This window comes from Penaeus monodon, unplaced genomic scaffold (genome assembly GCF_015228065.2).
Source record: "Penaeus monodon isolate SGIC_2016 unplaced genomic scaffold, NSTDA_Pmon_1 PmonScaffold_59, whole genome shotgun sequence".
Classification (NCBI taxonomy): domain Eukaryota; kingdom Metazoa; phylum Arthropoda; class Malacostraca; order Decapoda; family Penaeidae; genus Penaeus; species Penaeus monodon.
In genome coordinates, this window is record NW_023660884.1 from 143650 (window position 1) to 152835 (window position 9186).

At 33.4% G+C, this 9186-nt stretch overlaps 1 non-coding gene across 1 annotated transcript; it reads left to right on the plus strand.

Moving 5' to 3' along the window:
- Positions 1-2335: 2335 nt before the first annotated feature.
- On the plus strand, positions 2336-2417 carry Trnal-aag. The gene has a single exon. It is a non-coding gene; the product is annotated as a tRNA-Leu (tRNA).
- Positions 2418-9186: the final 6769 nt, after the last annotated feature.

The window sequence follows — 9186 nt, forward strand, 5'->3', positions numbered from 1 at the left end:
CTACTCAGATTTCATCGGCACATCGGCTGGTAATAAAAACATTTGGCATACATAATGTATATGCTAATTATAACTTATAATCTGAAAGCCATACCAGTGAGTAAAATACGAGCGTGTGTATGTGTGTGCGCGTGCGTGCGTGCGCGTTTACAAACTTACAAATTTCAGTTAATATGTTCTGTTAAACATAACTCATTTATGTACCTGTATATATGCATGCATATGTGTATGCGTATGCACACGCATACACATACACATTATGTGTATGTGCGCGCGCGTTTTCTAACTTACAAATTTCAGTTAATATGCTCTATTTAATATAACCCACTTATGTACCTGTGTATATGCATCCATATGTGTATGCATATACATCATTAAAACACGTAAGTGTGAGTGTAAGCTAAGTGATGATATACATTTGAGCAAACACGAACATGTGTACACAAACATGAAAAGGAAAACATACACAATAAGATACGAAATTAAATCGTTTCGAACTCACACAGCAGTGCGACTGGACTGCATAAACAAAACTAGTTTTTTTGTCTGGAAGAAATCAAACCTAAGTATAGGATAGCTGTTATATACGCAATTTTGCTTCTCTCTCAGTATGATAACTGTACAACTAATAAATAATTGGGTTTAATTCTGTCACTATAAAAATATTACCGAGTATCTACGAAAAATGAGTGACGGTGTATATCATAAACCCATTGCATATCATTTTTTTTACGAAGCGCTTTATTATTCATCCATTTTATTACTATCCCAAATGCTTATCATGTTCTGCAAGTAGCATGTCTACAAGAATAACATTACCAATGCATCAGTAAGTAAACAGAAACTACAGCGTATCACATCAAGGAGTTCTCACTCCTTGTCTCCACTAAAGAAGCTATTTTCTATTTACATAAAAATTCGCAAATAAATACACCTAAAATCAGACACTGTGCGGTAGGTTAAAGCGTTCAAACTTATAAGTTACTTCGGTATTATAGCAAGATTTTAGTATCGTATTCTCTCTCAAGGTTCAGATTTCTCAAAGATCTATAATTTCTGGATTTATCATATATATTTTTAAACCTTCTTATCAGATAAGAAAACTTTACAAAATACTGGAATACATTACATGGTAAATGACGCTTAATAAATATCCTTGATGGACACGAAACGAACACATTGTATAAGCTTATATTTTCTCTTCAGATATTTAGCAATATCATGAAGAGGAATATTATTAATAATCCCTAAGGCGAAAAAACATAAACATCCCAATTCTCAAAATACCCATTAATGATATTTGTAAATCATTTCCGCGTGACCTCATGTGTTCAATGAATCACAAGGTTAACAACCATAATATAAGTCACATCTTGCCACATCTCATTACATTATCAGGGACCTGATCACGATGAACACTTCAACAAGTTCTCTGCATCTTGTTTCTCCACACATGGAACTGAGTGACCAGTTATGGTCTCCAAACGTTGACCTTTTCGGAAATTCAACCAAAGTATTAGGCGATGGAAATAACCTTACTATATGTACACCACATATCGGGATAACTAACACAGTCATGAAAGAAGTGGCCTGTCGCAGGAAGGAAGCCCGGAAGACCAGACGGTTTGGCGGTTGCAGGTCTGAGATTCCCTTCGCGAGGAGAAGGCTGGTCTTTTAAGCGGAGAGAGAGAAGTAATCTTTTGCGTATATTTCCTACTTATCATGTGACAATAATAAACGTACATATGGGTATTTCCGTTTTCGCCTTCTCCTAATTAAAAATGCCACAAAGAAGATATATATACACCCTGCATTAAAAAGGAAATTGCAAATGAATACCGAAAGACTGCAATAGGATTACGCGTGTCAGTCATTTTGAAGATGAAGTCTATTTTGATCGAGGTCTTATTGCTAAAATACTTGGGCTTATTTATACTTGCTATTTCACAGAACGAATACACGAGGATATGTTGTACTAAGAAGCTATTATAACACATTAAAAAATAATTACGGATTAATGAGCGGGCCGTGATATATTTTTATATTTATATTCATACATATATATATATATATATATATATATATATATATATATTTATATTTATATGTGTGTGTGTGTTATAAATATATGCATAACACGACTTTACTTTATTCGCTTATCAAGAAGAAATTAAACCTGAACATATATGAAAAGAGACGGGCTGTTTACAACAGATTTTTGCGAAGACAAGTGAGTGATGCGAGTCATTATATCATAATTTTACGAAAAACTTCATATATATGTATATATACTTTTTTTTTTTAATTACTATCACAAATATCTTTCATGTTTACAGGTAGCGTGGCCGAGCGGTCTAAGGCGCTGGTTTAAGGTACCAGTCTCTTCGGAGGCGTGGGTTCGAATCCCACCGCTGCCAACGATTTTGGCATTGCACTGCGCAGTGGCTGGCCCATAAGCAAGACGCGGGCAAACCAAAATAACCGTAGAGCTTGGAACTTGACTCTGTGTGCCGCAAGTTTCCCTCTATTTACAATCCGTATTTACTAGAGATTCTCTAGATCCACCAGTGGCAACCATTCCATCATGTGATGAAAGTAACTTCATTATGTACCCTCCAAACTCTGGAATAACTGCCATACTGGCGGAGACGGTGGCCTGCCACAGGATAGAAGCACGGAAGACAAAGCGGTTTGTTGGGAGTAGGTCTGAGTCTCCCTACACGAGACGGCTGGTGTTTGAGGGGGGAAAGAGAGGAATAATAATAAGTGTAATATTTCGATGGCTTATTAATACGATTTGCGATAATAAAGATAAATACTTCATTAAAACAGAAACCTATTACAAAAAGATTATTCCAAGTCCACATTGTATTTGTTTGCAATGATTTAACATGCAATAAAAATTAAGCACTTCGTTAAACTATAACATAATTATTTTACCGTCAGTCATTGGTCTTTGTAGACACTGCATAACAACAGAATTTATTTATTTTTGTCGGTAGTATAAATCACTGTAGTGATTGAAATTAATCTAAAAAGCATGCAACAGATGTTTACGTCCAAGATCGGCTGTCGCAAGAACGTGGGGAGAATACCTGACGGTAATTGGGTCTTTAGTGGGTGTTTTAGTAAAAAAAATTAGTAGAAATTTAGTTAGTTTATATGCACTGTTAATATCTGCAACTACTTTTGTGAACTTATGAATGTAGGTATTGCATTTTTGGTTCACATATGCAGAAAGACTCCCAGATCTGAGCCTGAAACATTAGTTTTTCACTCCATTACGCCCACCAAAATTTAGGTTAGCCACCGAAAGAAAATTGACATGAGGTATGTTATAGTGAAAATCAGTCACAATATATGTATATATATATATATATACATACATACATACATATATATATATATATATGTATATATATGTATATATATATATATATATATATATATATATATATATATATATATATATATATATATGTCCCTCAGAAGATGACTCCCCGTTCTTTGCTTCAAACATTATCTTTCACGCGAGGGATAATTTTTGAAGCTAAGAGCAGGGAGTCATCTTCTGAAGGACATTAGTAAACATAAAGACGCAATATTTAATTTTCATGTGTGTGACCGATGCTTCCATATCTAATGCACCTTTAATCGTTAAAAGACTTTTTCTTTAAGAGTAATAATGTGGTTAATCCACGGCTATTATCAGGAGCAACACAGCAGAGTCTCAGTAGAATCTTGTCTTTGCAAACTCCACTCTACTGACCTGAACGTTGTAATTACCAGTAAAGCTACGAACTGACCTCAGTTGCCCTGCGATTCAAATCATATTAAATCAGGTAAACATATTCACCTTTCTAAACAGTACGACCTGATCCATTCCACGAATCAATATATGTTAGATCCTTTCCTATCTCGCCACATTATCAAAGGACTGAGCACGATGTTCACTTCAACTTTCCCGGCACGTGTTTCTCTGCACATGGAACTGAGTGAGGGGTTATTGTCCTCCTCAGAATTCGCTCTTTTGCCAACATCACCACACGCAGAATCCAGGCCTACTTCTAGAGATTCTCTGGTTCCTCCAGCGGCAACCAACGCATTATGCGATGAAAATAACCTTACTATAAGCACACCACATCCTGGAATGACTGCCACAGTGGTGGAGGAAGTGGCCTGCCGCAGAAAGGAAGCACGGAAGGCAAGACGGTTTGGCAGTCGCAGGTCTGAGACTCCCTTCGCGAGGAGAAGGTTGGTTTTTGAGGCGGAGAGAGAAGAGTAAAATTATAGATATATTTCTATGACTTATTTATACAACATTCTATAATAAACATAAATGACCAATATCCGTTTGCTCTTCCAATTCTAGAATCTCTTGCCATAAAGATTCAGATTCATGTATTAAGAAGCTACAAATTTAGTAGCTACGTTTCGTCTTCTAAAACTGAATCCTATAAATTTAGTAGTTACCGTTTTCACAACTTATTCTCACAGTTACATGATTGATGTCAATTTCGTTTACCTCATGTCCGTATCTAATTAGTTTTTTTTCCACCAGGCTATCAAGTGATGTAAATAATCCTTCAATTAGTGATCGGTGTTTGAAGCTAAGAACGGGGACTCATCTTCCATATCTAATGCACCTTTAATCGTTAAAATACTGTTTCATTAAGAGTATTGTGGCTAATCGACGGCTATTAGTAGAAGCAACACAGCAAAGTCTCAGTGGAATCTCGCCTTCGTAAACTCCAATCTACTGACCTGAAGGTTTGTAATTACCAGTAAAGCTACGAACTGACTGTCACGTGAAAAGAAATCCCGCGGCGTCATTAGTTATTTTGTTATATGCTTTCTATAACAATTTGGAAGATAATCCGCCGCCGGGTTCCACTACTCAGATTTCATCGGCACATCGGCTGGTAATAAAATATATTTGACACACATAATGGTATATGCTAACTATAACATGCAATATGAAAGTCTTACCAGTGAGTAAAATACGAGCGTGTGTGAGTATGTGTGTGTGCGCGCGTGCGCGTCTACTAACTTACTAATTTCAGTTAATATGCTCTATTAAATATAACCTATTTATGTACCTGTATATATGCATGCATATATGTATGCATATGCACATGCGAGTGCAAGCTAAATGATATATAAAAAATCATCCGGCATTAGTGCACTTAATATACATTTAAGCAAAAACAGTAACTTGTACACAAACATGTAAAGGAAAACATCCACAATAAGATACGAAATTAAAGCGTTTCGAGCGACTTGGCTGCATAAACAAAACTATTCTTTTATCTGGAAGAAATCAAACCTAAGTATAGGATAGCTGTTATATAAGCAATTTCGTTTCCCTATTGGTATGATAACTGTATAACTAATAAATAATTTGGTTAATTCTGTCACTATAACAATATTATCGAGTATCTGCGAAGAACAATGAGTGACGGTGTATATCATAAAACCATTGTATCAATTTTTTACGAAAAGCTTTATTATTCATCCATTTTATTACTATCACAAATGCTTATCATGTTCTGCAAGTAGCTTGTCTACAAGAATAACATTACCAATACATCAGTAAGTACACAGAAATTACAGTGTATCATATCATCACTCCTTGTCTCCACTAAAGCTGTCTTCTACTTATATTAAAAATTACAAATGAATACACCTAAATCGGGCACTGTGCGGTAGGTTAAAGCGTTCAAACTGATAAGTTACTTCGGTATTATAGCCAGAAGATTTTAGTATCGTATTCTCTTTCAAGGTTCTGATTTCAGTAGTAGAATTTCTGGAATTGTCATATATTTTTTAAGCCTTCTTATCAGATAACAAATGTTTGCAAAATACTGGAATACATTTTATGGCGAATGACGCTTAATAAATATTCCTGATGGACACTATACAAACACATTGTATAAGCGTATGCTTTCTCTTCAGATAACAAGAGGAATATTATTAATAATCCCTAGGGCGAAAAAACAAACATACCCATTCTTAAAATACAAATTAATGATATTTGTAAATCATTTCCGCATGACCTCATTTGCTCAATCAATCACACGTTAAAAAACATAATATAAGTCACATCTTGCCACATCTCATCACACTATCAGAGACCTGATCACGATGAACACTTCAACAAGTTCTCTGTATCTTTTTTATCCACACATGGAACTGAGTGACCAGTTATCGTCTCCAAACTTTGACCTTTTGCAAAGTTCAACCAAAGTATTAGGCGATGGAAATAACCTTACTATATGTACACCACATATCGGGATAACTAACACAGTCCTGAAAGAAGTGGCCTGTCGCAGGAAGGAAGCCCGGAAGACCAGACGGTGTGGCGGTTGCAGGTCTGACACTCCCTTCGCGAGGAGAAGGCTGGTCTTTTAAGTGGAGAGAGAGGAGTAATCTTTTGCGTACATTACCGACTTATCATGTGACAATAATAAACGTACATATTGCTATTTCCGTTTTCGTCTTCTCCAAAAAAGCTATATATGCATCCTACATTAAAAAGGAAATTGCAAATGAATACTTAAAATCAAAGACTGTGGTAGGATTAAGCGTCTCAGTCATTTTGATGATTTTGATCGAGGTCTTTTTCTTGAAATATTGGAGCTTATTTATACTAATGATTTCATAGAACGAATACACGAGGAAATGAGCAGAATATATTGTACTAAGATGCTATTTGAAATATATAAAAAATATTACAGACTAATGAGTGGGCCGTGATATAGTTTCAGCTCGCTAACGATACATAAAGACTTGGCATAACATGACTTTACAATATTGTAGCATATAGAAACTGAAATTCATTTCGGTTACTATTTATAAATGTGTGTATATATGTATATATATATATATATATATATATATATATATATATATATATATATATATATTATATAAATATATGCATTCCTAAATATTCTAAAAGGAAAAGATCTGACCTATATCGATTAGTAGAATGAATCAGGTCACGCGGTTTAAAATAGTAAGAAGACCTGTAGACCTTCAACCTGTGATTCGGAGGTCGTGCGGAAAAATGCCGGTAGGTATTTTAAGGAATGTCACTGGAATGTTTTCATCAGTCATAGGTAATTGCACTAATGGTAGACGAGCTTGCTACCTAAATTCGCAAAATATATAAAACATCAATTAATTTCAGTTATTTAACCCATATGCCCTACATTTGTGTGTATATACATATATATATTTAAATACATATATATACATAGATATACAAGATATACATAGATATACATAGATATACATATATATACATACATATACATATATAATACATATATATACATATATATACATATATATATACATATATATACATATATATACATATATATACATATATATACATATATACATATATATACATATATACATATATATACACAATATATATATATAAATATACACACAAACACACACAATATATATATACATATACATATATAATATATATATATATATATATATATATATATACATATACAAACAAACACACACAATATATATACATATACACACACACACTACATATATACATATACACACAAATACACACTACATATATACATATACACACAAACACACAATATATATACATATACACACAAACACACACATAATATATATATATATATATATATATATATATATATATATATATATATATATATTTATCTATATATATACGTGCGCGCGCGTTTACTATCTTACAAATTTCAGTTAATATGCTCTATTTGTATGTGTGTATATGCACACGCATATACATACACGTTATTAAAACACGTATATGTGAGTGCAAGCTAAGTGATCTATAAAAAAATCACTCGGCGTTAGTGCACTTGATGATATACATTTGAGCAAACACAATAACGTGTACAAACATGAAAAGGAAAACATCCACAATAAGATACGAAATCAAATCGTTTCGAACTCACACAGCAGTGCGACTGGACTGCATAAACAAAACTATTTTTTATCTGGAAGAAATCAAACTTAAGTATAGGATAGCTGTTATATAAGCAATTTTGTTTCTCTATCAGTATGATAACTGTACAACTAATAAACAATTTGGTTTAATTCTGTCACTATAACAATATCATCAAATATCTACGAAGAACAATGAGTGACGGTGCATATGAAAAATCATTCTATCAAATTTTTACGAAGCGTTTTATTATTCATCCATTTTATTACTATCACAAATGCTTATCATGTTCTGCAAGTAGCTTGTCTACAAGAATAACATTACCAATACATCAGTAAGTACACAGAAACTACAGCGTATCACATCAAAGAGTTCTCACTCTGGAAGAAATCAAACTTAAATATAGGATAGCAGTTATATAAGCAATTCCGTTTCCCTCTCAGTATGATAACTGTACAACTAATAAATAATTGTGTTCAATTCTGCCACTATAACAATATTATCGAGTATCTCCGAAGAACAATGAGTGATAGTGTATATCATAAAACCATTGTATATCAATTTTTTTACGAAGCGTTTTATTATTCATCCATTTTATTACTATCACAAATGCTTATCATGTTCTGCAAGTAGCTTGTCTACAAGAATAACATTACCAATGCATCAGTAAGTAAACAGAAACTACAGCGTATCACATCAAGGGGTTCTCACTCCTTCTCTCCACTAAAGAAGCTGTTTTCTACTTACATTAAAAATTGCAAATGAATACAACTAAAATCAGACACTGTGCGGTAGGTTAAAGCATTCAAACTGATGAGTTACTTCGGTATTATAGCCAGAAGATTTTAGGATCATATTCTCTCTCAAGGTTCAGATTTCTCAAAGATCTATCATTTCTGGATTTATCATATATTTTTAAAGCCTTCTTATCAGTTAACAAAACTTTACAAAATACTGGAATAATTATATGGTGAATGACGCTTATTAAATAGCCTTGATGGACACTATACTAACACACTGTATAAGCGTATATTTTCTCTTCATATATTTAGCAATAACAAGAAGAGGAATATTATTAATAATCCCTAAAGCGAAAAAAACATAAACATCCCAATTCTCAAAATACCCATTACTGACATTTGTAAATCATTTCCGTATGACCTTATTTGCTCAATGAATCACAAGGTTAAAAACCATAATATAAGTCA